The sequence below is a fragment of the Rhipicephalus microplus genome, chromosome 3 (assembly GCF_043290135.1).
Source record: "Rhipicephalus microplus isolate Deutch F79 chromosome 3, USDA_Rmic, whole genome shotgun sequence".
NCBI lineage: Eukaryota > Metazoa > Arthropoda > Arachnida > Ixodida > Ixodidae > Rhipicephalus > Rhipicephalus microplus.
The window spans coordinates 275,634,586-275,662,336 of NC_134702.1; the positions used below are offsets into that span (position 1 = coordinate 275,634,586).

Below are 27,751 nucleotides of genomic sequence, written 5' to 3' on the forward strand. Positions count from 1 at the left end.
ACGCAGTACAACGTTAGATCTCATGCGAAGCTATTTAACGGATCGTTTTCAGTATGTTTCACTTAATCAAGTGACCTCTTCATATCTTAGAGTACAGACTGGCGTACCGCAGGGATCAATATTGGCCCGGTATTATTTAACATATATATCAATGACCTCCGAAGCATTTCACCTACACCGAACATGGTCATGTATGCGGATGACACTAATCTTTTCTTTTCAGATTCATCCCTAAAACACATTGAAAAAGAAATAAATGATTATTCAGATTTATTATTTGATTGGCTGAAGTTAAACAAACTTCAAATAAATGTCAGCAAAGCTAATTATATTATATTTAAACCGATAAATAAGCCAATGCCTGTCAAGAATACTGTTTTATTTAAAGGAGAGCAGATAGAACAGGTATCAACGCAAAAGTTTTTGGGGGTATGGTTTCAAGAAAACCTCTCTTGGGACAATCATATCAATAAACTCAGCAGTGACCTCAGTAAAGTACTAAGCTCGATGTATAAAATTAGTAGTCTTATACCACTAACACTAAAGAAGGCAATGTACTACGCCCTCTTTCACTCAAAACTTAGCTATTTTGCATTATTATGGGAAACGACAACTGCAAAAAATTACAACAAGTTAATAAAACTGCAAAAGAGGGCAATACGAATTTTCGAAAACTATCCCGGTAGACCGCGAGATTTACGCACACACAATCTTTTTGAGAAACACTCGTTAATCAGAGCAAATCTAATCTACTGTTATAGATTACTTTTGCACATAAAAAAGCACAGGCTCCATGTTAGTAGCCTGCCCGTTTCTCCCCCTCGATATCAATTACGCCACCAAACGAGAATGCCAACACTTATGCGAACTAACTACGGGCGTCAGGACCTTGAGTATCAAGTACCCCGGCTATTGAACATTGTTGAACATCATATAGATTTTCATGCACCCCACTGTAAAAAAATTATAAACAACTTTCTGTTACATTCCACGATAACTTATCAATGAAATATATCTGTCTAATTTTTCATGTGTACCGCATATACAGTTTGTGCTACAATTTGAAAGTTCGCAATTTAATGCGTATAGGTATATAATCTTGGAGTGTCTGTTTGATGTAATTGTTTTCATGAAGAGTTTTCATGTATGATGTCTATCTGTAATGTTTTATTTGCAGTGACAATTATGTACATGCATGTTTTGATTTTTCTGGTTGCTCTATTGTTTGTATACTTGCATCGCAAGGAGACATGTACACGCATGCCGAATGCGCATGGGAGTAGGAGCCTCTGTCAGGCAATACGGCCTTTAGCTCTTACTCCTCTTTCTGTATCAGAAAGAAATAAACTTCAATTCAATTCAATTCAATACATGATCAAGATGGCTCCCCTTCGTCCACGCGGCTTTAACGCGGCGCCCGGCATAACCGCCTTTCATCTCGTGGGAGCGAGCAATCCTTCAAAATGGCACGTCCGCACCTTCGACTTCGCGTTTTGAAGGTCTGCAGCGAGCTTCGAGCTCTCGCGAACAGTTTTCTCCGCAGTCGGCCACTGCTTATTGCATTTGTTCCAGATCACTTCGCCACTTAGCGTGTTTAGCGCAATGCCCTGCACAGAACCTCACTTGACTCGCCAGCGGTCAACTTCGAAATTATCAGGTCGTTTGCAATTCGGCTCCTCTGCAAGATGCAGTCTCTTCACACCTTCTAGTAGCGGCCACGCAAAATACTATCACCATCTTAAATGTGGCTTATCGCCACACAACATCTGAAGCTTCTCCTGTTCCGTCGCCCAGTGACTTCCATTCACTATTCACCCGTGAACTGGGTTGTGTGCACGACATTGTGCATGAAATGGTGCGTCCACCTGATGTGTGTTCAGTTCCTGCTGAGCTTCGACCCCTTCGTCTTCTGCTCCGTAAGAAAGTTTATACAGAACTGTCCCGGGCTCTTGATACGCCTGCTCCCGACCATACTTCAGTTGAGCAAGTTTCTCTCATTCTGCCTGCTCCGGTTCATGCCCCGGCTGTGCTTCCTACGACCGGTGATAATTTCCAAAAAACCTTGCTGCTCTGCGTCCGCCGGAGATGCATCCACCGAGCGTGCCAGCTGGCCCTCAGAGGGAGTCTCTAGTCGGTCAAGTCCGCGTAAACTGCGTTCGTTGCCACGTTGTGCACGGTTTCTGCATTGGTGGCTCCAATACAGTCCCAATTGAAGGCTCATCAACACCTACGTGTACCGGCCCCTACTGTGCCGAAGGTTCGCCAGAAGGAACGTTAATCAACCAATTCCATCGTTCCAGTAGAAACGATTTCTCCGTTCAGACACAGCCGTTGAAGGCTGTATCTGAGACGCCTGTCGTGGAAGAGGTACCAGCACGGGCGTCGCCGCCGTACTCTCAAAAATGAGTTACTGCATGAACATACTCTCTATAAGGAGAAGATGAATGCTGTGTTAGTGAATTCGGCAATGAACCTTAATGTGTATGAATTCTTGAAAGCATGCTATACTTTTTTTTCATTCTTCATAATGCGTTGTCTTACGTAAATTGCGTAACATTCTTTACTGTGGTACGTGTGCATTGTTAGTGTTCTTGTTCTTGTACTAAGTGTTGGCGTACTAAGTGTTTTCGTGCAAAGTTCTTGTTCTTCCACGTGCTGTGTACTCTTCGATATTCTGTCTTAGGCATACTGTTCTATTACACTTTTACGAGTGTCTTTTTCGAGGAGGGGGTGTTGTGTTGAGCTGTTCTGGTTTTGTTAGTCTTGGTTTTCATTATTGTGGTACCTCGCACGACAGTGATGTATGTGACTTGTATCATAGCTGTATATAGTTGTAAATAAAGCAGTATGTGATGTGCTGTTCCAGGCAGACGTTTTTCCTCTCGTACTCTCCACGCCCAACTCATGGCTGGCTGCCACCGGCCACGTCGGCGGGCTGCGACACCTCGTCCTTCTCCTTCATCAGCATCGCGGTCAGCTCAACCCCGACCCAACATAAGGCAGAAGCCAGCTTGCCTAAAAGTGGCCGGTGCTACTCTTAAGAAGACCCCAACATATGTTACTTACATAAGCAGCGTGTAATAATACGTACTATAGCTGGCACAAGCTGGAAGCTGCGGATGCAGTGATTCGCCGATGGTGAACGTTGTGAATAAGAAGTTTTAACAAGCAGCGTTATGGTACTGGCTGTCTATCTTGCAGCAATGAGAGTTCGCAAAACAAGAAGCGAAAACTCCTTTGCTATGAAATGATTGTGCGCAGAAGATTGACGCGAAACAAATTGACAATACCTCTGAGCACGCTAAAACCTCGATCACGATGGATCTTCCAGGAAACGAGCTTTTCGCATATGTTCGTTTGTTCAACGCAGGAAGTAATGTTTATATCCCTGGCTTTTTCGGAAAACTGCTCTTGAAGTCAAACATTCAGCCATGATGTTTACAGTTTTCACCTCACCCCGGCTAGCATCGAGCTGAAACGGATGGCTGATGGGGTGGGGGGAGGATGTGGCAATTGTGACGTTTTGGTGACGTCACCGAATGGTCACATGAGCAAAACGGCTCAACTTGCAAAAAAAAAAACAATTCCTTCAAGCATTGCCAGAGCACCTTGCAGGCACGCGAAGCAATAATAGGAAAGTGTGTTCACTTAGGGGGCCGGCTGCTCGGTCGCCTGCTGCTTGTTGTCGCCATGTGAGCACGATACAAAAAGAACGAGTCGCCACTTCTTGACTACGCTTACATTATAAATACTAGGCCCATTCCGACGCATATGCATCTATCCCTACGCATGAGACGTAAAAGATTTAATCCAGTGCGGCGTATGCAATACCGGGCCGATCTGTATCAAATGTAGCAGTTATGGAGAATGCACATTATCCCGTGGCGCTGGAGTCGAGACATATTACAACATAATTTGAAACAGTGAATTTTTATTTATTCGATGATTTTTTCTAATGTCCGTAATGATAGTAATGGGACGTGTCAAATTTTTAGAGTTGGCTTTCCGCTAGAGTGTCATGATAACTCATGCGTTTTTTGGCTGCCTCTTAACAACTGTAGCGTTTGGAAGCAAGGTAGTGCCACATTGCTTACACGTGTGAATGATGTGGTCTTGTGTGTCGACACGCAAAAACACCAACAACGCGTTTTTGTCATTTTCACAGTTAGTGTTGTGGGATGCGTGGTTTATGTAAAACGGATCCCAACATGAAACGTAACCATCATTTTTTATTGTGACAAAGACTCACCTTTAAGGCATATATTTTTGTTATATGTGTGCTGTTGGGCCGGTGTTGCGTATGAATTGAAGTAGTGTCTTGTGGAATCGGTTTCATGTATGCAGCGGTTGTAATTAGCTGTGTCGCGGTAGCGAACGACGACTTGAGCGAGGCATATCAGCAAGAAGAAAGCTTGTCGCCACTATGCTCGAATGGTTAAAGAAACAATAATCAAACCCAGCTTGTTAGCTTAGGTTATATAGCCAGCAACGGCGACGTAAGCCTCCGGTGAAACTGCGGTGGCGCTGTCTTTTATCGGAAGCGTGTTGCAGCAAAGGGCTGTGTCACGCCGGGTAAGGCGCAGTGGTAGCCACATCAACCCATCCATGAATTGCAGAGCCCTCAGGGTCTGTAGATATCTGGGAGGCTTACCGGACGTCCAAGGTGTGCCGTAAAAGGAGTGGGCTGTGATGTCGGTGGCTGTGGAAAGACAGCAGTGGAGAGAGGGGCGCTGCCCCATTCATTTGCCGCGATGTATGCGGGCTTGAGTGGGTCAATCAAAACGCGGATGTCGCACCCGTTCAGGGGCAAGGTTGTCTCAAGTTGTCGCGATGGACGACTAGATAGGGCCCACTGTAGGGTGGCTGAGAAGACCGGCGGACAGTGTCCTCGGGGAGAAAAGCATGCGTGCACGATGCCAGCTCTTTTAACAGAAAAGGTGTAGGTTTGCTATAGTGGACTGCAGGCGATGGACATAAGGCAGCGAAGGCACGTAAGAGCCAGGCGACGAAATCGGTGCGATCTGTTGTTTTAGTGCTGGATGGCAGAGCTGCGAGAAATTCACCAGGCAGATGGTGTGGTTCCCCATAGACGAGCTCTCATGGTTTAGCGTGGATGTCCAGCTTGAAAGTGGCGCGAAGAGCAAGGATGACAGCTGGGATGGCCTCGAGCCAGGTTCAGACTTGGTGGCACATATTGGCGGCATTGAACTGTCGGCAGAAATGCTCGATCGTTTAGTTGGCGCAGAGGTAGTAACTGGTGGTCCTCAAGCGTTCCAACCTGATGGTCAATCACAGGAGCCTTAATAGCTGAGATTGAAACAGTCGCCCTCTGTCGGTGGATACGTGGTGGGGGAGGGGGTGCCAAACCGGGCATTCCTGCCAGATAAGAAGGCCGACACGACGTCTTCCGCGGAGATTTCCTCGAGGGGCCATGCATCAAGCCATCGAGTTTACTGGTCGAGGCGGTGAGGCAGTAGCAGTAAGCTCCTGCCGGAGGAAATGGTTTTTCGGTGTCTACGTGGACGTGCTCGAAGCGGCCTGAGGGCTGAGGGAATGTCTCGAGTGGGTACTTGACGTGCCTGGTGTTTCTTGCGCGTTGGCCGTGAATACAGGAGACTTCACTGCAAATTCGCAACGCAGGGAATATAAGTGTGCACCTACGCACGACAATCCCGCTGCATGGAGAGCCACACACAGCGGTCAGCCACGACGCGTGTAGAGGCACGTATGCAGGGACGGCTGAGGTTGTCTAGCTTGTTGAAAAGCCCGCGGCGACAACCAGGAGGCATATAGGGCTTGCTTCGTACTGTCCACATGTCGGATCAGATTGTGTTACCGACCCTGAAATGGGGACTTCTAGTAGCTATAGTGAGTACGTGCCCTGGATAAGTTCTTACAGTTCGGCGTCTGTGGTATGAGCCTCCGCGGGGACGTCTTCTGTTCTCACCATCGAGCTGATGGTCGCCACGCGTAAAACGTGTCAACGACCACGTCTTTTCCCTGCTGACATGTTATATGTCGAGGGTGAACTGGGCAATGAACGAGAGTTGGTATTTGGTGGGTATATATGATGCAGTGCTGCTCTTCGAGAACGTGGCAAAAGTGTTGCACTGCTTCGTATATCACCAGAATTTCTCTGTAGTAGGCTAGAAAATTTGTCGGAGTGGTGGTCGTCGTTTAGTCGGGGGAACTGGCCACTGCGAGGATAACATTTCAAGCTGAGCTTTTCCTAAAGGAGAATGCCAAGGGGATCAAGGTGTTGTCCACGCGTTGCATCAGGTCAGCGCTGGTGGCTAAACCAGAGGCGTCCATGAAGAGTCCCAAGGAAGTGTCTGGCGCGGGATGTGAGAGGAGCGTGGTGGCGTAAAGAGCAGCCTTTAATTCCTCAAAAACTTACACTATAGTCGGTGTCCACGTGACGAGTTAGCTTCCTGGTAGACCAGACAAGGCATCGTGAACGGGTGCTTGGTAGTCAGCGGCGTGCGGTAAGAAACGTTTACAGAGTTTAGCAAGCTAAAAAAATGACGAACGTATTTAGCGGTAGTAGGTTGACGGTACTTTTGCAAGGCAGAGATGCGTTCAGGCAAGGGTCGAGTTCCCTCTGACGAAACTTCGTGCGGGCAAAATTCACGGTGCAAGCGCCGAAGGTGCTCTTCTGGAGGTTCACGAACAGGTTGTGGTCACCGAGGCGTTGGAGCATCAGACGAAGTTGCCCGTGGCTTTCTACGGCGTTATGTGCTAAGACCAATATGTCGTACATATAGACGTATAGAATTTGAGGCCATGGACAACTTCGTCTATGAAGTGCTAAAAAGTTTGCACTACATTTCTTAGGCTGAAACTCAAGAAGCAAAAGTAGAACAAGCCAAACGGAGTACTTATTGCAGTTTTCCTGACATCGTCCAGATTTACGGGTATCTGCGTGTGTGTCTTCACCACGTTTATCACGGAGACGACGTGGCAGCCGTGAGTGCGATGGGCGAGGTCCTGCTGGTGGTGAACGGGGTACCAGTCTGGGATCGTGCGTGCTTTGAGGGTGCGGTAGCCTCAAGCGGTCGCCTTCGGAACAAGGCTGAGTGGCGAGGCTCTTAGGCCATCGCAGATTCCCCTTACGAAAATGGTGATGTTCTGGCAATGTACTGTCTTTTTCCTTCTAATGTTCTACGTGACCTTCATGGTTTCTCATCCTATATGTTGCCAGGAGGACGCTACTTCATGTTTACGAAATCCTTCCTCTTCTTGTGGAACGATTCCTTCTTTGTTACCTCAAGGATGTGTCCTTTATGTTTACTGCAGGATGTTACCTGGCTGCAAACTATATGTTACCTCCAAGTGTACCTTGATTGATTGATATGTGGGGTTTAACGTCCCAAAACCCCCATATGATTATGAGAGACGCCATAGTGGAGGGCTTCGGAAATTTCGACCACCCGGGGCTCTTTAGCGTGCACTCAAATCTGAGCACACAGGCCTACAACATTTCTGCCTTCATCGGAAATGCAGCCGCCGCAGCCGGGATTCGATCCCACGACCTGCGGAACAGCAGCCGAGTAACTTAGCAACTAGACCACCGCGGCGGGGCTGCAAGTGCACCTTAGTTCAAATGTTGGTAAGAAGCGGCAATGCAAAAGCAGTTCGTACGAGTGCCGCAGCCAGAGGGGTGAGTGGCTGTGCCAAATACCAAATATCCCCCACTTTCCCGGTATGACACACACGCAGCTCGCACACACATACAAGCGATATATATATATATATATATATATATATATATATATATATATATATATATATATATATATATATATATATATATATATATATATATATATACAGTGAAGGTATGGGATATGGCACAACGGGAGCAGTGTCAACAAGGATAAACAACTTATTTCCCAGCAGTTTCGGGAGGGGTCCTCCCTCGGTCAGGGAATGAGTTATAACTCATCCCCTGACGAAGGCAGGACTCTTTCCAACTGTCGGGAAATAAATATATTTATCCTTGTTGACAACACTCCAGTTGTGCCATATCCCATACCTTCACGTAGACTAACTGGCCCATTGAATTATTACTCTCAGTATATATATATATATATATATATATATATATATATATATATATATATATATATATATATATATATATATATATATATATATAAACATGGAAGAAAGGTGTGCGTTCCACAGCTTAACATTTGTATTTGCTGTCTATTTAGTTTGACGTCTCTTCAGGGTGGGCGAAGTCAATAAATGAGGTGATTTTGCACCCCCCTTTAAGTTGCTGTGCCCATTTCCTATTTCTCTATGTATAGGCTGACTTTGCACTCCCCTCTTCAGTGACCAGGACCAAAATGGCGACCGCCCCCCCCCCCCCCCCATGCGCAAAGGCCTATGCATAAGGGCCTATGCATGAGGGCCATGAATTATTGCAATAAAATATCGCGTGTATATGTCTCCATTTCCAATTATATCAATTTTTATTCAAAAGACTTGAGTGTTTTGTGGTGATTATGGCCGCTGGTGTTCTTTGTTTTCCTTTTTTCATTCACTATGTAGTGCTGGCGAAGGCTTCAAATTTTGCGCGCTTAACTTTCAACTTTTTTCCTAACAAAAAGTTAAAGAAAAATTCGCGCTCAAAGTATTTATGCAACGTATATTTAGGCATGTTGTTTATATTTAAATGCAATAAAATTTGTTTAGTGGGCAAATGCGATGTACGTCTGCGGGGCTCTAACCGTGATAATTGTGCTGGTGGGAGCCTTAGGGCGCCTCGCAGGGGTACATTCTGTTTCAATGTTTGCCGCGTTTTGAGGTGTGTTCGCGCTCTGTGTTTTTTTGTGTGTGTGTTCTGCCGGTGCTGCTTATTACGAAGATGCGCTATACTCAAGCGAGGACGTGTGGCGTCGTATTGAGGAGCACTCGCAAGATATGTACCACATTTCTGCTGTCAGCACTTTGCTTACACTGAGAGCGGGACAACGATGCCGTTTTTATCTTCCACATGTTATGTTTTTCTAACATGTGGAGGATAAGTGAAGTTTGTTAATGTAGCAAACCTGTTTGTGTGAATAGTTCCATTAGGATGAAGGCAAATTTGTACGAAGTCAAGCGTGGGTGAGCTTTTTCTTTTGATTGAAGCATGTTTCAGTGAACACAGTTGAAATTTGGCAGCAGATTTGAGCAGAGTTGTGGCGGCGCCCACCTCTGTTGGCCGTGGTGTTAAAGGGAGCTCTGGTGGCGATGGACTACTATTTTGGTTGAATAATTCTTGGGCGAAGACAGCGTGTGTTAGCTCTCAGTGTTGATCACGTCTATGGCGCGTTTGCTTGGATCTGTTAGTTTGTTAAAGTTGTTTTTGCGTGCCTGTTCGTATTGTGTGCTATAGAAGTGAGCCAGTCTAAGACAGTTTCATATGCTGTACGTACTTTTTTTTTTCAATTTTTATCACCAATTCTGAAAGGTATCTGAACGGATTGAGGTGTATGCATCCGTGCCGGCGCGCATCTTTGAACTACTATGTTACTGGAGTTGACAGTTCGCGCTCAGCATGTTTCTTCGTCTTAGGCAGGGCTCCCAAAGCTTGCACTTACGCTTAGGTGGTCATGCTTCCCGTTTAGTCCAATCCTTGCTTAAAGCATACACCCGCCACATATGTTGCCTGATTCGGCCGGAACTCATGAGTTCTGAGCCGTTCCTTAAACTTGAACTGTATTTTCGAACAAATCTTTCACGGCTAAGTGCAGCCGAGTCGCTGTGTCTTAACTGTGTGAGCCCTAATTGTATCATTAGTCCATGCGGTTTAGCCCACTTTATTTTATTCAGCTTGTTTTTGGTATGCTTGGATTTCGTTATTTTGATTTATTTTATTAAACATTGTGTGCGCCTTGCCCAACCTTGATGGTCAAACTTCGCTTAATACTTTTATATGCACCAAAAATCAGAACAGTTTAGACCACCCCCTCCAATGAAATTTTCTAATAGATGACAAGCTTAAACCCAACTGGTAAGCAACACACATAAAAACAATTAAAAAATCCACACTGACTACGAATAAAAGCAGAATGCTTGTTACTTGTGAGCAAGGCACCTGTACGGAGGCCAAAACGTCGTGCTTTTATTTGCTTACAATCATGGCCAGCGTGTAGAATAAATTGCTTTCACATCATATGACAAGCTTATTTCTCTACGCATGCGCTGCAGTTGTAGACGGGAACTCTGGTGTTTGCCAAAACGAATATTTTATTTATCATGCAAAATTCAAGATATTGTCTACATCACAATATGCATGCAATAGGCATGCACGTGTTGCTGTTAAAATTTAAATCGGACATTGTATTTATCTGAGAATTATGAATATAAACTTCATGTTCCTAAGCTGTTTGCGTTGAAGCAATTACACTACGTCGGAAATAGTCTCATAATATGTTTATTCTCAAAATCAAAATTAAACTTGGGAACTGGATATGTAGGAACATAAACATGCTTTAAGAATTTTTCCAAGTGGGACTGTGTAGAAACACGACTGCCTCCAACTTTGCGATGCAGACATACTAACTTCTTTCAGTTACTAAAATTTCTATATTAGTAGTTGATTGGGAAACTGACAGCATTATTTTCTTTCTTTGTGACCCCCTGGACACAACTTATCTGACAGTGTTTTTTCTGCTCTTGGAGCTGAATTTCAGTTCGACTACGGAGCACATTTCTGAATGTTTCAGTGCTACTTACAAAGCTCTTTAATGCATATTTTTTATCAAGATCCAATGAGTGAGTTGCCCGTCACACTGATATGTCATGTTTTAATTGATGTCTTACGTGCAATGAGCCATTTCAATGAAACACTTGTTGTGCTGCGACAAAACATTAGCACTATATTGTTTATTTTAACAGTGACTTTCACTGCACAATTTATTCTATTACGCAACCTTAGTTATTTCATTGTCTTTGGGAAGTTCATTGCATAGGCGCAATCAAGTGATTTCCTACTGTCGTACTTCATCATACTTATTTTTACCAGTACCTAACCATGTGTGATATTTCACAGTGATACATACTCATGTTGAACATTGGTAGCGATAACTGATAAAAGGCATTCTGGAATATTGTAACTTCAGTGCATGAATTGGGAGGGGGGGGGGGTGAATGGCGAATTTTTTTAGCTACATAGTAATATCTGCTTGCTTTATTCTTTGTGGAGTGTATTAGAAACAATATTAGCTGAGTTTATGTTAAAACTACAATATTACCGTCAGTAGAGACCGGCGCTTTAGGCACAAAAAATGAGTGTTTTAGGGGCATATAATGGGCCCTAAAACGGCCATTTAGACATGAATAGGCGTTCAAACCTATCGTCTAGGCATATATAGGCACAATTAATAATTACTTCGGTAGCGTGTTCAGGACAAATATTCAACTTCTAACAAACACAACAGGCGACTTCTGTGCTTTAGAATAGCTAAATTTATATTTTTCATGAAAAGGAATAGCAAGAAGCACAATCATTTCAACAGATTTGGGTGAAAGCTGAGGTAATTTGACATTGCTGGAAAAGCCACGAAAACAGTGACAAACCAGAATATTCTTAAGGTTTTCTGCCTTGAAACATGCATGCTTTTCGCCAGTATTTGCTTTTATGCGAAAAAGAACAGTTGACATCCCCTGAAGTTAGTGAAGCGTACTTGTGGCCTAACACTTTCAATGCTATAGTTGCATTCAGAATATCTGAATCAGCATCACTCAAAACTTTAGACACCTGCTTCAACATATAGAGTCTGGGATTCTTTCCAAAGCAAATTTAAGCTTTAAAGAAACCCTGTCAGCGACGGGAATATTGGGGACGAGGTGAACCTTTACTGCACGTCCAAAAAATGGGTATTCTTAAGCTTTTCCTTTAGGCATTGAACGCAATAGTGATCCTGTCACTGATGCATATTTCCACCACTTACTGCGTGCCTTTATTGCATGATGTTACGCGACAAGTTTAAATTATGAATCACTATACAGTATAATCGACTAAGTTGAAAGTGGCTTGTGTTAGTCAAGCTTTTCCCATAAGGCTGCATTCTGTGTAATATTTGCATGCGAGTTCTGTGCAGGTAAGTTCACAGATTTGGATATAAAATTAACAAAATAAATCTGTGTGCCCATATAACGACCACAAAATACATATTATTCGTGCAGATTCCCGGGGTTACTGAAATAAATTGGCAGTTGTGTAACCAAATTTGGAAGCTTCACGTCACTGCGCGCTTCAGAGTGCACATCAGACTTAAAATAATGTTAATCTTTTTCATTTTCTCCTCCCCGGCTTCCCTTATGAACCGTTTCTCAATCGACGAAGTAGTACTGGGATCTACTCGTCACATGGCATGAGAAGGTCATTTTATGGCTTCTCTTTATTCCGCATTGCTAGGCAGACTTCCGAGAGCTGCCGTTATAAAAAGCATAAATGTCAACAAAATTTATGTGTAGGCTATAGTCGGCAGCGCTAGGCTTGCTTAGTTTCGGCTGATTAGCGTACGTTCTAGATACACTATACTCTAGCCTCCCAAACGCATCCGCCAAGCTGCGCTACTCTGGAACCTATCGACGGAGATCTTTAAAGGGCAGTGGATACACTGGCGTTAGCCACTTCTCGTTTTGCTACAGTAAACTCTAGCAACGCTCAAGCAACCATGCTGCACCACTCTCGAACCAAACGATGGAAATCTATTAGGGGGGGCCTGCTGGCGCTATTGGGGCTAGCCTAGCCCTTGCTCGCTGGGGTACAAGCCCTGCTCACGCAAAAGCGCTTTTAAAGTACGGTGTTATCGGAGCGTTGACAAACTTCGCATGCGTCGGAGCGCAAGGACCGAGTCTACATATGCGTTGGCCGTGGCAATGTGTCGACTTAATTCCTGTTTTCGCCAATATATCATAGTGTGTGCGCGCGTCAACCTTACGTCGAACCATAATCACACCTTATTGGTGGCTAAAGACGTTAACAAAAAAAAAACTAGTGCTTTATGCACGTGCTGTCGTTAATATGGCCACACCAAGTGCTTCTTGTTTTCCTCCATATGCAGAGCTCATTTAGGCAAAACATATACTCGATGAACGTGAAAAAGCAATTTTAGGCATTTAAAAGTTCACATAGGCACGAAGGTCAAAATAGGTATTCATAGGCACAATAAATATGTGATTAAAATGTTCCCCATTCCTTAGTGAAAGAGCATCCAAACGGACTCCAGGAAAAAATAGGCATTTTGCCTAACGTTCCGGTCTTTATTTATCAGGGACGCCGTAGTGGAGGGCTTCAGAAATTCTGACCACCTAGGATTCTTTAAAATACACCCATGTCTAAGCAGACAGGTCTCAATCATTTTTTCTTTGATTAAAATTGCGGCCACTGCCAGGGTTTGCTTCTGCGGCCTTCAGTTCAGCAGTCAAGAGTTACGTGAAAAATATACTGGTTGTAGGCTGTAGCCTTGCTTCCAATGATGCATGTTAAGTAGATCAGTTTGGTGCTGGCCAGGCATCTCTGCTAGTGCTCTGATGTTGTGTTTGTCACATTCCTAGTTTACTGCAATATTGAAATATTTTAGCATTCACGCGTTTTTCAGCAGCTCTGGGTAGTGTGTGCTGACGTTGTTGATCAGATTTCTGATTTTTCGCAATATTTAGTGGCTGTCGCATAATCTTATCTTTCTTCAGCCACCGACAAATGTACATTACCTGTTTGAATATTGTCTGTAAATTGCTCTACACTGTAGTACAAATGATGAAAAAATCAATAATTCTACAGAGTTTTGAATACATGTCTACGTACATTTCAATTACAGCTGCCGTATTAAGCCGAACCGTGCTGACTGTGCAACGGACCTAATGTCTGGTCGGTATAAAAGGTGGCGCCCCCCCCCTTTTTTTTCGTTCAAAGAATGCTTTCCTAGCTTGTTGTGGTTATGCTTCTCCCAGTTCCAGTGAAAGTGGGTTAACTCGAAGTCAGTCATGAGACGCGACGATGCCATACCGAACTTTGAGAGACAGAGAGAGAAGTAAACGTTTATTTTGAAATAGTGCCCGGAGCAATGCCCGGTGTCACCCAGAGGGGGGAGGGCTCCAGAGTCCAGGAACCCTCTGGCTTCTACTGCCCCCTTGGCCCGGGCGACGAGTTGTTGTTGATCTTCCAGGTCCTCGAGGGCGACCTTCGCCTCCCACGTTTCGTTTAGGTCTTCGTTCGTCCGTCCTGCTTCGTTATCAGTCGTATGTTGTGGCAGATTACGTCTAGCAATACAATGGCATGCAAGAAGCAAGTGCGCCAGGGTGTCCGGTACGTTGCAAAGCGGGCACAGAGAGCTATATCTCGTTGGGTAGAAACGGTGCATAAGGGCCCCATGTGTGTATGTGCTGCTTTGCAGGCATCTCAGAATTATGCTTTCCTCTTTTGTCAGTTTTGGGTGTGGTGGAGGGTATACTCGTCGCTCCAGCCTGTAATGCTCGAGTAACGACGCGTAGGTGTTTTGAACAACTTCCGTCTTTTCAACGACGGGTCGAATGTCCTGTGGGCAGGGGGCAGCCCGGCTGACGTGCTCGTGGGCAGCGGCGTGGGGCGCTTCATTTCTCTGTAGACACTCGTGTCCTGGCCCCCATAATACACAAGTCTATGGGAGTGGAGTGCTTCGCCGTTTCAAAATATTGATGGCATTGGCTGAGATACGGCCCTTAGCAAAATTCCTGCAGGCGGCTTGTGAGTCGGTGAAAATCACTGCGGCGTCTGTAAATGTTGTGGTTGCTAGAGCGATTGCCGATTCTTCTGCGGCGTCTGGATTGAGTGCGTTAACCGTGGCCGACGCTAATTCTCGGCCTTGAGAGTCAACGACGCTTACAGCGTACGCGTTTCTATGCGGATACTTGCCCGCGTCAATGTAGCGGGCGTCCGGGTCTTGCGTGAAATTTCGTCGAATAGCGTTAGCTCTAGCCTTGCGTCTACTTTTGTGAAAAGTAGGATGCATGTTGCGTGGAATACGTGCGATAAACAGCGACTCTCTAATGTACAGCGGGATGCGCTTTTTCCGGTCTGCATCGGCGATGAACGTGTCGCTGTAGTTGAGGTACTGGAGCGCCGACCTTCCCGTGGGTGTCAGCTTGAGCCTCTTCAGCTGACTGTTCCTATGCGCTTCAATGAGCTCTTGCCACGTGTTGTGGACGCCCATCTTTAGGAGACGTGTGGTAGAGGCCATTGGCGTAAGTCCCAGGGCTACTTTAGTGGCCTTTCTTATCATGTTATTAAGTTTTTCAATTTCAGCGGTTTTCAAATTCAGGTACGGTGTGCTGTACGTAATGCAGCTGGTCAACAGAGCTTGCATTATACGTAGCGTGTCGTGCTCTTTGAGTCAGTTTTGTTGATTCGCGATCCTCTTGACGAGGTGCGTGAGTTGTGAAAGTGTCCATTGGAGTCTCGGTATGGTGGCAGCTCCCGATCCATTCTTGTAGATGTGAACTTCAAGGACTCGCAGGTTCTCGACTTTTTGAATTAAGGTCTCTTTCAGCGTTAGCCTAGGGTCGGGCTCGTCGTATAGAGGGGGTCTGCCTCTTGTTCTCGCTTTGAGGACGAGGTGCTCGGATTTCTCGGGGGCACTGCAGAGACCGCAGTTTCTGAGACACCGTTCGATATCATCTACGGCGGTTTGTGGGCAGGTCTCTTGTCTCCCATTGTTCGAAGCCCTGGTGCAGAGCGTGATGTCATCAGCGTAGATCGCGTGCCGTGAATCGGGTATTTTGTCGAGAATTTTTGGCAGATTGATCATAGCCACATTGAAAAGTAACGTCGGGATGACTGAATCCTGCGGCGTTCCTTTTTTCGGTAGTTGGAAGCTTTTGCTGCGGTGTTGCATATGCCCACAGTTGCCGTACGGTCCGTCAGAAAGTTTCTGACATACGTGTAGGTTCTAATGCCGCAGCCAACGCCTTCGAGGTTGTTGAGAATCGCGTCGTGGCTGACGTTATCGAAGGCTGCCTTGACGTCGACTCCGAGTATGGAGTACTTTATTCGATGGGTGAGGAGATCAAGGTGGTCTTCTTTGAGTGGTAAGAGCACGTTGTGCGTCGAAAGAGGCTGCCTCAAGCCGAACACGGTGTCCGGTAGGTGTCCACTATCTTCCAGGTACTGGGTTAAGCGGTCGTGCACCATGTGTTCGAACAGCTTTCCCACGCACGAGGTGAGAGAAATCGGGCGTAGGTTCTCGATGCCGACTGGTTTGTTTGGCTTAGGGATCATGGTGATTTCCGAGTGCTTCCATACCGCAGGTAGCCCTCCTTTATCTCAGCAGGCGTTGTAATATCGGAGAAGAGCCGTGGTGGCCTGGTGCGGTAGGTTGCGATAGTGCTTGTTGACAATCCTGTCTATTCCGGGACTGGTATTTCTTGTCAACTTCGTTAAGGCTGTGTGCAGTTCAGCCAGGCTGAAGGGCCGGTCGAGTTCAGTGTTTGGTGCGCCAGCGTATTCTTTGGTGTGATTTGAAGCCCCAGTGGGTGCATCGCCACAGAGCTTCTTTTGTAATTCTTCTAGGAGGTGTTCTCCTGTACCGGCGTAGTTTCGAATAAGCCTCTGAAGGGGCTGCTTCTGTGCTGCTTTGGAGGGTTGCGTGGTTAGAAGTGTGCGTAGCAAATGCCAAGTCTTCTTTGTGCTCTGAGTCCCCTGCAGCTTGTCACAGAAAGCGTGCCAGTTATGCCTGGCCAATTGGTTCGCATAATCTTGAGATTGCTCGGTGAGGAGAGAAATGCGTTTCCGTAAGTTTCTGTTTAGTTTTTGCCACTTCCACCGTTTTAGAAGTCCTCTTCTAGCCTCCCAAAGGTGGAGGAGATGAGCGTCGACGGCAGGTGTATCGAAGTCAAGCTGTATGTCCTTAGTGTAGCGTTCGGCTATTTTGAGCACATTCTTCAACCAGTCTCCAATGTCGATTATGGTGGTTTCAACGTCGAGATCATTCCTAAAGGATTGCCATTTTGTTCACCACGCTATTCCAGTCTTGGTCTGTTTACGAGTGTGCGCTACGGAGAGTTGGATGATGTGATGATCACTACCTAAAGTTTCCGGTAGCACACTCTACTCTGCCCTAGTGACGTTCGCCGTAAATGTAGGATCTGGATTTGTATCCCTGGAGACGCTGTTCCCGATTCTCGGGTTCTGAAGAGGGTCATTCCACAGGGTTCGTCTGTGATGTTGAGCAGTATTGTGCACCCTAGAACCCTTCCTCGTGATGACATGATAGCCCCATGCCGTGTGAGAGGCGTTGAAGTCTCCCATTATTATAATCTGTTGGCCAGTCGTGCGCTTCCTGATTTCTCGTATGAAGTGATCGAAGCCTGGTAGTTGGTCTCGTGTGGGGCTGTATATATTGGTTATGAAAAGACTTGGCTGCGTCTTTCGTTCCGGCAGAATCTCTATTAGGGTATGTTCTATCTGAGTGCCCTCTATTTCGTGTTTTTCTGTTGAAAGTGCTTTTTTGACAAGTATGATAGTGCGCTGGGTTTGTGCGCAGGTCGTGTATCCTTGCAGTCGTACGTTCTGCGTGTTGGTTTCCTGAAGTGCAATGATGTCTGGTTGTTTAAGCTTGGTGATTTCTTGTAGGCTTGCGTGTCGAGGGTGGTATGACCGACAGTTTCATTGCCATATGCGTAAAGTTGAATGCTGGTTTTTATACTTATGGTTAGGGACTGCCATCTTCGATCGATTCGATGTCACGCGTGCCATCGCGACTCGGCGAGACTGAGCGAGAGGCACTGTGACTGTTCGCTCGTGCCTTCTTCCGAGTCGTTTGGCGTGGGTTGTTCAAGCTGTCGAACTGTGGTCACGTAAGTTTTCTTCACGTGCGCGTTTGAATTGTTGACTTGCGCAGCAATCGCATCAACTTAGGCATTAAGCGTGCTGATCTTGTGTTCAAACATTGAGGCTGTTTTTTCTATTGCAGACTGGACAATCTTTTCCATCGTGGCGTATATGTTTTCATGAAAGATTCTTCGAATATCGTGCACCTTCCGTTCACTAGGGCTTAGACGCCTACCTTGGTCAGTGTCGTTGCCGGCTCTGTGCTAGAGTTTGCGTGTTCTTGATATTGTTGTTCTGCATTGTCCGAATGTCCTTGCTGATGCGTGCACTTTTCAAGTAGTTTCTCAATGAGCTCTTGTTGTCGTTTTCGACTCTGAAGCAGTTTATTTATGAGGCTTTGTTGGCTTTGCAGTTGGCTGTGCTGATTCTGGAGCTTTTTTGCTGGTTTTTCAGTGTATCATCAAGAACCTGTATGGATGAGGTGTCCGACTTCGAGGAGGTCAAGTTGCTGCTGTCTTTAGATATACTTGCCATGGTAGCGTACCTCGCACGTTTAACGGAACGCGAACGCGTGCGAGAGTGGGAGCGCGAACTGAAACGCAGTATTGATTTGGATCTGCTGCGCGTAGAGACGGAACGCGTGCGAGAGTGGGAGCGCGAACTCGAACGCATTATTGACTTGGAACTGCTGCGCGTGGAGACGCGGCCCTCATTGTTACTGTTAGAGGTAGCGGCCGATATGCTAACCTCAGGGAACTGTTCTCCGCTGGCGTTCAAGTTGTCTATTTCTTGAAGCCTGTTGATGCGCTGTTGTCTTATGTTGAAGGGTGGTGGACTTGGCTTTAGTCTTCTTTTGCACTCTTTACTTCCTGTTTTGTGTCCTTTTCCGCAGATCTTGCAGATGGGCGCACATTCATGTCCCTGCGTTTGTCCGGCCTTGCCGCATTTATAGCAGAAATCCGGGATAGGTTTCGGACAGACGTCCTGGCGGTGACCGGTATTGCCACAAGCTCGGCAATACTGCACTGACTTACAATATGGTCTGCAGCGGAAGTCTACGTTCTGGAAAATCACGTGCCACGTCGTAGCACACTACTGCGTAACTAGGTGAAGAGCTTTTGTCTTTAGCTACGACCACCTGTAAACGAATTCTACACCGTCAGCAAAAACTGCCGAGTTCGCGGTACTCACGGCCCATGGCCTGTGAAAATTATCGCGCGTTTAAAATTCTTGCTTCGTGTTGGAGTAAAAGGTGGTACATGACATAGTTTTACCACCACTTCTGAGGTACTTAGTAAAAGCATGTCAAAATCCAGTTTTACCTCGTGGGGAGTTTTTTATCACATGATTTTTAAGCTGCGTTTCAGAATTATTACCACGTGACTGCAAGCTGCAGCTGCTTCGGCGCCATTTGGCGCTCTCAATGAATGGTGAACGTACGCGAGGACCACAGATGTTATTTATTTATTTTTCAAAGTTCGGTAGGACCACCGCTAGGGGGTCGTATAGACTAGATGCGTCTCGCATGGGCTCTTGCTTTTCGTGCTTTTTAACCCGAAACAATGCCAGTGACAAACCCAAGAGTTTCACAGCCTCAGCCGCCGAAACACGTGGAATCGGCGGACACTAGCTTCTTTTGGGTGAGTGCATCCTGTCTCAAAATATAAGACTTAATTCCCGACAAGCGCGCGTCCAGTTTATTAAGCCTAACGCCAAGTTTGTTCCTGAGCAAATCTGCGCGGCGCGTGCACAACGCGCTCAGGTGTTCCTGGCGGCATGGCACGAGCACTCGCGCTCACCGTGGCGAAAAGCTTAGAATGAGTCAAGACGCAGCCGCAGAAAGCAAAATGCAAAGAAACCAGCAAGACGAAAAAAATACAATGCAAACTGGCCGAGTGGAGGCAAACAAAACAACAGAAAGTTTGTGGACCTATGATGCTGGCAGTGGCAGAACAATTGCAACGGAAAGCGCTTGGATCACGAGAAATAAGAAAGACAAAAAGGCTGTCGCCAATCCAAGGACACCGGCCCACCAACCCAAAGAGCACCCACCTATCGATGAGGAGACGCTAAAGTCATCATCAACGCAGCAACAACGCAGGCCCAAGATACCACCTCTGCCGCTCGATGACTTTAAAATTGTCTACCACCCGCAAGCAGGTCTTGACCTCGCCAAATGGAACACCGTCGCTGTCACGCATGCCATCGGCAGAGTGAGTGGACTATCACAGCAAGGCTTTAACGACAAGGTACGCGTACAAGTCCAGAGAATATAAAACCTAATTATCGCAAGCACCGACGCCAAAGAAGGCGCCAAGAAGGTGGTAAGCATCCAGAAAATACAACTTGGAGAAAATTTTTACACTGTGAACGCCAACATCAGAACACTGGACGATGTCTCCAGAGGCGCCATCAGTGGCTTGATACCCGGTAAGAGCACCTATGAACTCATAGCTGGAATTCGCGCAGCAGCAAGATACACAGTTCTTTATGCCCGAACGCTAGGTCAATCGACCGCGGCAGTCGTCTTCTTTGAAGGACCGCACGTTCCGACTTTGAGAATTTTCGGCATGCCGCAGGCGGAACAGTAATACGTGACGGCCCCGCAGTCGTCGCAGCGACTGCTGCGGCATACACACTCTTACCCAAAGCACCAGCGCACCCGTTGGTGGCGCGTTGACAGTGTGCCTCACAAAGGTCAATTCTATACGAGACAAATCAGTGCACGTGTTGTGGGAGCGAAGCACAAATTTAAAAGGACGAAGTGAGCGATACCAGATCACATTAATATGTAATGTTTGCACTTCTAGGGGCGATTGAAACCTTTTAAGAGCTGCTCTCTTCAAACGCAAAGAAATGTGGTCACAAGAGCCTGTATAGCGCGCGTAGAGAAATGGCTGCTCAATGGTGGACCCACATTTCGCGGGGTCGAATCCCGGCAGTAGCGTAAGCATTTTTAGTGGAGACGAAAATGCCCAAGACGACTGTGTTTAGATTTAGATGCATGTTAAAGAACCCCCAGGGATTGAACTTTGCGGAGCCCTCCACTTCGCCGTCTCTCGTAATCACCTCGTGGCTTCGGTATGCTAGACCGCCACAGTTAGGCAAAAGAGCTCGTATACCGCACAGTTCCGTAATCAGATAGGAAGGCGCCCATGACAAATATATTTTCGTTGTCACTCGTGGGGTGATGTGATTATTATGATTATTATTATTATTATTATTTATGCACAAATAATTACACCATGTGTGATTACGAAGCAGTGGGAAGTGTGCGTAGCGGAAAGGAAGGAGGGACAATACCTCCGGCATAACGTGCTTTGCATCCAGGAAGCCATCTGACTGTTCTGGGCAAGTGAATAAGCGACCTCTAAATTTAGTGTCCGCAACAGTGAACTAAAGACGTCGTGCACCTCTACACATCGTGTGACACACCAGAAGTCCACAAGGTTTGAAAAAATGTTAAAGAAGACATTGATCTTGGCGGCAACTTGTCTCTTTTGCACGAAATACGCGTAAACAAAGTCGGGAATTACATGTACCCACACAAAATGGAACGATGAATTCGGCATGTAAACGCGTTTCTTATTATATTTGACTGCATCACCGTGAAAAGTATTCCAACTTACTGATGGCGTTTGTTAAATCTGTATACAATGCATAATATATTTCTGTCAACGATAATGATGCATTCAAAAATTTGTTCCGGCAAACCCTGTTGTCGCTAAGGCAGCAAACACATCTGTGCAAACTTTCATCGTGAAGAATTGTTAAAAACCAGGTTCTATTTTAATTGGCGCACGCTCATTACAAAACAACCTGTCTATTTCAGGTGACGCATTTTCGCCATCGGCTGCACTGTAAACCCGATGTCTCGAACACGTGCTCCGCGGACCTCTCACCGCTGAACCCAGCCCCGTGCATAACTGTCTTCATCGCACTTTTTTTCCTTTTTTTCCTAATAGATGTGGTCACGAGCAACATTACTACACTCTAAGACAAAATGTTGTTAAAAGGGTGTGTGGTTCGCCCTTTTGGGGACTAATGGGGCCGCCACAACCATTAATTCTTTTAAAGACTAACGGCACCAGGTCTAACAGTTAGTCCACACAGACGATCTCCAAGGACTAACATTTAGTCCTCACATTTGCACCTTACAGAGCAACAGTGAATCCCCACATTAGCACCTTACCGGGCAACCGTTAGTCCTCACACTCGCACCTTGCCAGACGAACGGTTGATTCACTAAAATACTTCATTCGAATGGACTTTTTGTCCCCAGTTCACACACTGTTTTTTGTTTATTTTCCGCCAGGCTTAATATTTTTTTCCCCTGTTTTTCTGCGCAGTGAGCAACAAATTGGGCAGAAAAGAACACGCGAAAAAGTAGTTAGCCACCTATCTGTAACTGCTTTCGCAGTCACGGCAACAACGACAGACAAAAGTGCGACATAGAAATCTTTTATTTTTCTACATACACATGAAATTCTTCATTATATTAAGTGAATTCATGTTGAAGTCTACCAGTCCAGTCTCGTTGTCTAATCCTGTTCACTTCTTGGGGAGCTTCTCCGACGGAAGCGATAGATGACAGGCATTGAAGACGCCAGCGCACGCAGCCTTCTGGCTGTTGTATTCCCACGGCTGCACGTACAATAGTATAGTAAAAATAGTTAGACACACGTGACAGAAGATGAAGATGCACACATATGACAAGTACGTGCACGTTATTATAAAAACAAGCGTTAAAATATGACACACAAATAACTTTACCTTCACTTCTCGCACAGTCCTTTTGAAGCTGCTCTGACGAAAGACATGGATGAGAGGCATCGCAAACGCCAGCGACACAATCTTCAGCACGGTGTGTGCTCACGGCTGCACAGTAAGTATGTAAAATAGTGAGTCACACTTCACACAGGATGAATATAAATGCATATGAGAAATACGAGAAAGTTGAAATGAAAATATACGTGAGATGTGACATGCTAATAATTTCACCGTCATGTCACACATCGTCAAAGACTCATTTCGATCCCCGTAGCGCAACAGCTTATGAGCGGGGGCCGCAGCCACTACTCCGTGAACCACCGAGCCGCCAACAAGTCGTCAAGTCCTGAGCTAGCGACGTCGTTCAGCTCGAGCAAGTGAACGCGAGACCAAGCATGGCGCTGCACGCGGAGTGTCTGCCGCCAGCGAACTTTGTTCAGGAGAGCGACGTACACTTCCGCGCTAGCTCTAAACCAGCACGAACAGCGCCGTGCTGGTTTGGAGCTAGCACGGAAGAAATTGACAGCAATGCTGCCCTTTTCCACAAACTCGAGCGAGTGCAGCGCGCAAACGCGAGTCCGCCGCCGCGGCCAACTGATGACGCCGAGCTGCTTGCGACCGACTGACGGGAAAGCCAACTGTAATGGCGACCAATTCTCAGTGAGTTTCGACGCTGGCGAAAGACCCGCCAGCCCGTGCTGGTGCGCTTACAGCGCACGACATACTACAACCAAGCTCTTTACGAGAACCCGTAACGTGTTTTCGATGACTCCCGACACAGCGACGAGGTCTCAGCCCAATATTGTCAGCCCGGAGCTCATCGCGGCGGCGAAGACAGGCGAGCACTCGACGGGCAAGCGTACCGGAGGCCGACGGCAATGGCGGCCAATTTCCAGTCGGTCGCACAGCACAGGCGAACTGGAGACGCCGAAGCTGACCTTCGCGATGCATTTCGTGTGTGCGATATACAACGCTACTGAGCCTGTTGCCGGCAAGCGCGATCCGTATGGCACACACGACAAGTAGAATAGAATAAAGAATGATAACCTACTTGCCTTAGAATCCAGCGCTGTTTTCTGCCCTGAGTCTGACTGAAGTGAATATCCGATAGGCCTGTTGCGTTCTCGGCCGCCATATTGGCCTTACCAACTGTTGCTGTCGTGTGTTGGTCATGACTATCTTGAAGCCAGAGATATACAGCGCGGCGTGGTGACGTGTCGAGACTTGCTCCAGACTTCATGGGTGCAGCGAAACGCGAAAGCAGCAGCCCAATCTCATCCAAGCGTACACACAAGCACCACGTCGTAATTCTTTGATCGTCTAATCCAGGCGGCCGTGGTCGAGCACTCCGAGCGCAGCGCAACGCGAGCCGTCGCCGGCAAAATACGGGGAAAGACTGAGCCAGCAGAGGAGGAGAGTGAGCCCTATCACCTTGGCAACGCTGTTCGCACTTCCTGCAATGCCCGGGCGGCTCATACCTTGGTTTCGCGCGCCACACTTCCCTCTGTGGTTGCTCCTCAACGGTCTATCAGTTATTCAAGCGCACCAATCGGGCTCCGTTAGTATTTTTTCGGGTAATTTTGCTTTAGAGTGTAGATTCTTCTTCAGTTTGCAAACTTCGCTTGGACGAGGCGGCAAAACGCGGGCCCTTTCGTTTCCCGCTCCCTGTCGGCCCTTCTGACCCCATTTAAACGGTCGCGAAGTAACGGGTCCTGTACACAGCGTTAAACGGAGTTATTGCGGTTAATTTGGCATTGCGGGAGTTATTTTCTATGATATTGCATTAACAGTATTACGAGTGGGCAATTAAGGCACCAGTTGTGCGGCTAATGCGGTGCCACATGGCGGAGATGCAAGTGCGATGCTTGAATCTTGCGGGCTTTGTGTTAATTTAGCCGTATTGCTTTCTTGTTCTTTAAAATTCAACCATATATATTAAAAAACCGCTGCAGTGGGCTTAAGGATAAGTACTGGAGGACTACGCATTTGAATTCAGGTACATGTTAGAGAAACCACAGGTGGCAAAATTTTTCAAAGGTATTCAACACGACCTGCCTCTTAATCGCGTAACCTTTGTTATTGTTATATGATGAGGCACACAACACATTCACCTGATGCCGCCAGAGATATTGGAAGTGTAAAGCCTAGAACAATTTGTTCGTTTCAGATAACTCAAGCTTACGATCCGAACGATTTTTTTTTCTCATGGAAAGATAGAACACGAATTCAATAAATGCATGTCCCTTAGGGCTAATAATGCAAAATACAATTAGTTAAGCAAAGTCTTACTGAATGAACACAATTTATTCAACGCTACAATAAACAAACTTGAAGTAACTTTTGTTCGCGTGGTATCAAAACTACTTCACTGTGAACATTGTGCACGTAGTCAAGATATCGTCCTCCTGGAAGTGGAGGTCGTACACAGCGCAAGATCTTGATAGTTCCTTATCCAATCTCGGTATTGCTCGTTGCCACTGTAGAAGACCCACCTCATTAACGGGTGGCTTGAAAAAAAAATGCCTTTTTCGGTCGCAGATTTTGTTGAGTCGTAGCCGCTTCAGCAACCACTGACAAAGCAGCGAGGCATGTTTTATAATATCGAAAACCCATCACACAAAGCATGAGAGCTATGTACCCGGCACAATAACACAACAGAGCTGACAGCAAGTGAGACACAACGTCAATTGTCACCATGATATCGCAGTAAGCAGCAGTGGAAGCACAAACTGCGCGAGTGTCGTCGATCTCGCTGAGACACACACTGGTAGCGATTGCCACGGAACACACAAAATCTTCGATGCCCATATCGAAGATTTTGTTCGTCATTGCCAACCATTCCAAATGAACCTAAGACGCCTGTCCACTTCTGGATGAAGTCCAAACTTTGATGGAGCAGAATCCATTTAGATGTTGCTGGACCAGTTCAATATGTTTACTTTCTTGTTGTCGTGCACGCACTATCAAACTGGGCTGAGATAGAAATCATGCCATCGCTTCACTCGTAAGTGGTGATCGATAAACTGTGCAAGATATTTGCTTCGTACGGATTACTGGAGTTGGTCGTTTAGGATAATGGAACGGCGTTTCCAAGCCAAGAAATGCAATCTTTCTTGAAGAGCAACGGTGGCTGCTACATGCTTACAGTGCCATACCATCCCGCAACCAATGGAAGGGCCGAGCGCATGGTTCGCGAGCTAAAGTGTGCGCTTCGAAATCGAAGCCAGCGCACAGTGGCATGTAAAGTCTCTCGTTTTTAATCAAGCAGCACTCCACACCACACACGGAAACCGGGAGAACGCCAGCAGAACTAATGCTGGGAAGGAACTTCCGTTATGCCTTGTCAGGCATGCAGCCCGATGTCGGAGACGCAAGGTGTACGAGACAGCCAAAGTCGACGTTCAAACGTGGTGATCCTGTGTACGCGCGGAACTTCTCTCGTGGGCCAAAGAAACTAGCCGCGTCCGTACTGAGGTCCTTAGGTCACGCCATGTAAGATGTGCAAACTGCCCCGCCGTGGTGGTCTGGTGGCTAAGGTACTCGGCTGCTGACCCGCAGGGCGCGGGTTCGAATCCCGGCTGCGGCGGCTGCATTTCCGATGGAGGCGGAAATGTTGTAGGCCCGTGTGCTCAGATTTGGGTGCACGTTAAAGAACCCCAGGTGGTCTAAATCTCCGGAGCCCTCCACTACGGCGTCTCTCATAATCATATAGTGGTTTTGGGACGTTAAACCCCACATATCAATCAATCAAGATGTGCAAACTACGAGCCTTGCGATACAGAGACGTCATCGTGGCCATATGCGCAGAGCATGGAAGTCTGCCCCACCAGACACCGTTGACCCTCGCTTCCAGTTTGCGGCGACGCCAGCTTCAGTGACCAGATCGCCTGTGCGAGAAGCTGCAATACCAGCAGGTGATGGGCCGACATCGACTGTACCTGATACCGCGCAAGCATGCCGCCGCTCTACTCGTGCACGGCCAGCTGTGCTCCACTATGCCATTGACTGCTAGGGGGGAAGGGAGGAAATAACAGCATGAACTGAGTGAACCAGTGTGTACTGCGCATGTCTTGTGTTCGAACAAGCACCACCAAGTGAATCGATAAAGCAACCCACCGTACCACATTTACTCGTATAGTCTGTGCAATAAAATATTCTTGCAAAAGCTGCTGCGGCGTCCACGTCGGTCATTACAGATTTCTCATTGCTTTCAAAGCTGTTACAACACTCAAAGAGTCCGTGTATATAACCGCGCGTTCTAGGTTTGATTCCTTAGTATGTTCGGCAGCCCCAGATAGCGCATGATCTTCTGCGGTGAAAATGCTTGTTTTTGGGTGCAAAATACCGGAAGCTGAAAAGAATGGCCCTACAGCTGCATAGGACACAGAAGTGCAAGACTTGGAGGCATCGGTAAGAAAATTCAGGGCAAGCGTATTTGTGTTTAGGTGCCATGAAGATTGTGTATATATGTGCAATAGGTGCATGCTTCGTCATTTCCGCGAAGGATACATCACATTCTGTCACCTGCCACTGCCACGGCGGTATGTTTGCAGCAGGAGCCATGAGACACTGTTCAAAAAGCGGCACACCTTCCCCGCCGCGGTGGTCTAGTGGCTAAAATACTCGGCTGCTAACCCGTAGGTCGCGGGATCAAATCCCGGCCGTGGCGGCTGCATTTCCGATGGAGACGGAAATGTTGTAGGCCCGTGTGCTCAGATTTGGGTGCACGTCGAAAAACGCCACGTGGTCGAAATTTCCGGAGCCCTCCACTATGGCGTCTCTCATAATCATAAGGTGGTTTTGAGACGTTAAACCCCACAAATCAATCATCGAATCAAAAAAGCGGCACACCTGTTATCTCGGCTAGGCCCCTCACGCGAAGTGAGTGAGGCTGCCTAATCGAGGGGCGCTTTCCAAAATGTGCAGAACTAGACAGATAATTACTTATGGAATGCGTAGGGTGTTTCTTGTCACCGTTCACTTTCAGATAAAAGATAAAATACACGTTGGACTTCTGCAGAGAGAGTTACCACTCATTCGACTCAGCGTGCAGGCTCTCTACAGGGCTCGTTCGATAGGCACCTGTAGAGAGGTGGATGCCCAGATGACGTACAGGATCCAGAATCTCCAATGTGCTTGGCGAGGATGAATGATATACTGCTGTACCATAGTCAG

The 27,751-nt window shown here is 46.7% G+C and overlaps 1 long non-coding RNA gene across 1 annotated transcript; it reads right to left on the reverse strand.

Annotated features, from left to right (window-relative positions):
* Positions 1-22,251: 22,251 nt before the first annotated feature.
* Positions 22,252-23,959, reverse strand: LOC119159818 (uncharacterized). The gene is made up of 3 exons (XR_005108116.2): positions 23,628-23,959; positions 22,580-22,684; positions 22,252-22,450 (listed from the first exon to the last, which is right to left on the reverse strand). It is a non-coding gene; the product is annotated as an uncharacterized LOC119159818 (long non-coding RNA).
* Between the last annotated feature and the right edge of the window lie 3,792 nt (positions 23,960-27,751).